The following is a 4,158-nucleotide window of genomic DNA, read 5'->3' as shown; positions in this document are numbered from 1 at the left end:
ACTTCCGGATCTCTGATCACCTCCAGGATGTCTTCGTTGGTGGTCTCGGAGAAGCCTTCAGCTGTAATATTGAGCGCAGCTTCTCTGGCAAGGTCCACTGCTACTGCAACAGTCTGAACCTCACCAGTCACAGGTTCACTTCTCCTCTCACCTGGTATGCCATGCAACACATGTCTCCATGCGTGACGAATCGTAGCAATAGTCAGCAGATCCCATGCCTCCACCAAGAAGTCTACAGCTTGTTTAACGTTAAACTTCTTCCAAAATTGTTTGACGAGAAGTTCTTGAGTCACCACCTCTTGTTCCTTGTCCTCGTCGCTTTTGCTCTCGCTGTCGGTGTCACCCAGCTTACGCAACTCATCCTTGGTGTTGGTAGAGTCGTTCAGGAGCTTGAACTTCTTTGCAGAGTACGCAGCTTTCACATTGCAGATCAACTCCTGGTCCATGGGCTGGATTAATGACGTAGTGTTGGGAGGAAGGAAGACCACTTTTACGTTGGGGTGACGATCCATAAGTAGGGGCGAGTGTCCAGGTGCGTTGTCAAGGAGCAACAAAATATTGAATGAAACATTCTGTTGCTCGCAGAATTTCTTCACGTCAGGAACAAAACAGTTGTCAAACCAGAAGAGGGACAGAGAAGAGGACATCCACGCCTTACGTGCGGTTAGCCAGTGGACATTAAGCTTGTTCATGTCCATATTCTTGTAGGCGTGCGGCTTGCGGGCTGTGTGAATCACCGATAACTTTGGTTTACAGGTACCGGAGGCATTGGTGGTAAACAGGACGGTGATGCGTTCCTTCTGCAACTTACGACCCCTTACCTTGCTGGCAGACTGGACAACGAAGGTCTTGGAAGGTAACTTTTTCCAGAAAAGACCAGATTCGTCCATGTTAAACACCTGGTCGTCAGTGTACTGTCCTTCCTCCATAATCTCATGTAAGAACGGAGGAAAATCTCTAGGAGCCACACGGTCAGCACTCGCTTCCTCACCACCAATGTTGATATTGGTGATCTTGTTCCTCTTCTTAAACCTATGCAGCCAACCAGAGGAAGCATTGAAGGGTTTGGGCTCTGCAATTCCCAGCTTACGTGACACTGCTGCGTATAGCTCACGTGCGTACTCCTGCACTGAGCGCGTGTCCACCGCCATGTTGCGTCGCACCTGACGAACCAAATAACTCACCAGCAAATTTTCCACTTTTGCCAGCACCATATTCTGGCAATACCTGATAGATGAAGCACCTGCAGACTTTGTGATTTTCATGTGCTCTTTGATCTTGGCTGCATCCTTCTTGATCGTGTGAATCGTAGATTCCTTGACGCGATGCTGGCGCGCGAGATCAACTTGCCGTGTTCCTTGCTCCAAATCTTGAACAATTTGGTACTTCACCTCGTAGCTTAAGGAGCGTCGTGTCTTCTTTGGCTTAGTGCCGCTGGGTCCAGGTAAGGAAAGGTCTCTCTCTGGTGGCGGTGGTGGTCCGGCGGAAGCCATTTTACGGAACAATGGATGCGCGTTTACACGGAGTGGCCTTGAGAGATGAAACTGCCGCGGCTAGGTCAAGCATCGTCTTTCCTCCCTCCCTCCCTCCCTCCCCGGGGTGGTCGCATCATAATACTTTAAGCCAATTACAGCTAGCAGCAGAGGGGGGTAGGGATGCATGGCCAATCACAGTCCGATACGTCATATGACGTCAGTGATAACGCAACAAAGACACACACTGCGCAACCTTACCGCGCGGCTTGCCCAAGCGGAGGGAGGAGGAGGGAGAGGCAGGCAGGCAGGCAGGCGGGTGGCGCGTGGGGAAAATCTAAAAATAGCGTCTCGAGCCGGACACTCACCGCGTATATGATGAAAAATTCCGCGTTAAGTGAAAGTTCAGCTCTGGCAAGGCACCGCGTATATGATAAAACGCGCTAAGTGAAACCGCGTTAGGCGGGGTAATACTGTGAATATATATATATATATATATATATATATATATATATATATATATATATATATATATATATATATATATATATATATATATATATATATATATATATATATATATATATATATATATACTGTATTACCCCGCTTTACACGGTGGTCTTGGAAGGTAACTTTTTCCAGAAAAGACCAGATTCGTCCATGTTAAACACCTGGTCGTCAGTGTACTGTCCTTCCTCCATAATCTCACGTAAGAACGGAGGAAAATCTCTAGCAGCCACACGGTCAGCACTCGCTTCCTCACCACCAATGTTGATGTTGGTGATCTTGTTCCTCTTCTTAAACCTATGCAGCCAACCAGAGGAAGCATTGAAGGGTTTGGGCTCTGCAATTCCCAACTTACGTGACACTGCTGCGTATTGCTCACGTGCGTACTCCTGCACTGAGCGCGTGTCCACCGCCATGTTGCGTCGCGCCTGACGAACCAAATAACTCACCAGCAAATTTTCCACTTTTGCCAGCACCATATTCTGGCAATACCTGATAGATGAAGCACCTGCAGACTTTGTGATTTTCATGTGCTCTTTGATCTTGGCTGCATCCTTCTTGATCGTGCGAATCGTAGATTCCTTGACGCGATGCTGGCGCGCGAGATCAACTTGCCGTGTTCCTTGCTCCAAATCTTGAACAATTTGGTACTTCACCTCGTAGCTTAAGGAGCGTCGTGTCTTCTTTGGCTTAGTGCCGCTGGGTCCAGGTAAGGAAAGGTCTCTCTCTGGTGGCGGTGGTGGTCCGGCGGAAGCCATTTTACGGAACAATGGATGCGCTTTTACACGGTGTGGCCTTGAGGGATGAAACTGCCGCGGCTAGGTCAAGCATCGTCTCTCCTCCCTCCCTCCCTCCCTCCCTCCCCGGGGTGGTCACGTCATAATACTTTAAGCCAATTACAGCTAGCAGCAGAGGGGGGTAGGGATGCATGGCCAATCACAGTCCGATACGTCATATGACGTCAGTGATAACGCAACAAAGACACACACTGCGCAACCTTACCGCGCCGCTTACCCAAGCGGAGGGAGGAGGAGGGAGAGGCAGGCAGGCAGGAGGGCGGGTGGGTGGCGCGTGGCGCGTGGTCAAAATCTAAAAATAGCATCCGAGCCGGACACTCACCGCGTTGCTGTGGAAAAACCCGCGTTAAGTGAAAGTTCAGCTTTGGCAAGGCACCGCGTATATGATAAAACGCGTTAAGTGAAAGCGCGTTAAGCGGGGTAATACTGTATATGATAAAACGCGTTAAGTGAAACCGCGTTAGGCGGGGTAATACTGTATGTATGTATGTATGTATATATATATATATATATATATATATATATATATATATATATATATATATATATATATATATATATATATATATATATATATATATATATATATATATACTGTATTACCCCGCTTTACACGGTGGTTTCACTTCATTTACTACGAGGTAACTTGCCAGAACCGGACTTTCACTTTCCACTTTCTGCGGTGCATCTATATATGCGGTGAAGCATAATATTTTTTTTTTTTTTATTTAGCTCACAACATTCATACAATTTACCCTGCCAGAATATAATTTACATTGCTGGAATTCTTACAATATGATGATCATTTTGAATATAAACATCATGGATTTTGCATTAGACATAGAAATTTTAGATCAAATGTAATAATTTGGTTTACACAAAGCAAATATTTTATCGTTTGTGCAAAATATATGAAGTTTACATTCAAAATATTCCCTAACCTGCAAGGAATCTAGATATATCAATTGTATTATCCTAACTTTATTCTGGGTTATTATTTATTACTAAAAATGTAAATATACTATTTTCTCCCAATCGCTTCTCTGGTAGGGAGGGAAGGTGGGGGGTGGGGGTAGGAAGGGAGGGATGGCGGAGGTGGGGTATTTTGATTGACAGATAGTGTCCTTGAAGAATATTTCTTTGTTTATTTACTGAAGATATTTGTTTTAGCTCATAAAATTCATACAAATTACCCGGCCAGAATATAATTTACATTGCTGGAATTCTTACAATATGATGATCATTTTGAATATAAACATCATGGATTTTGCATTAGACATAGAAATTTTAGATCTAATGTAATAATTTGGTTTACACAAAGCAAATATTTTATCTTTTGTGCAAAATATATGAAGTTTACATTCAAAATATTCCCTGAC

The sequence above is a fragment of the Homarus americanus genome, unplaced genomic scaffold (genome assembly GCF_018991925.1).
Source record: "Homarus americanus isolate GMGI-L3 unplaced genomic scaffold, GMGI_Hamer_2.0 scaffold38683, whole genome shotgun sequence".
NCBI classification, from domain to species: Eukaryota; Metazoa; Arthropoda; class Malacostraca; order Decapoda; family Nephropidae; genus Homarus; species Homarus americanus.
Note: the sequence above shows the minus strand (reverse complement) of the source record.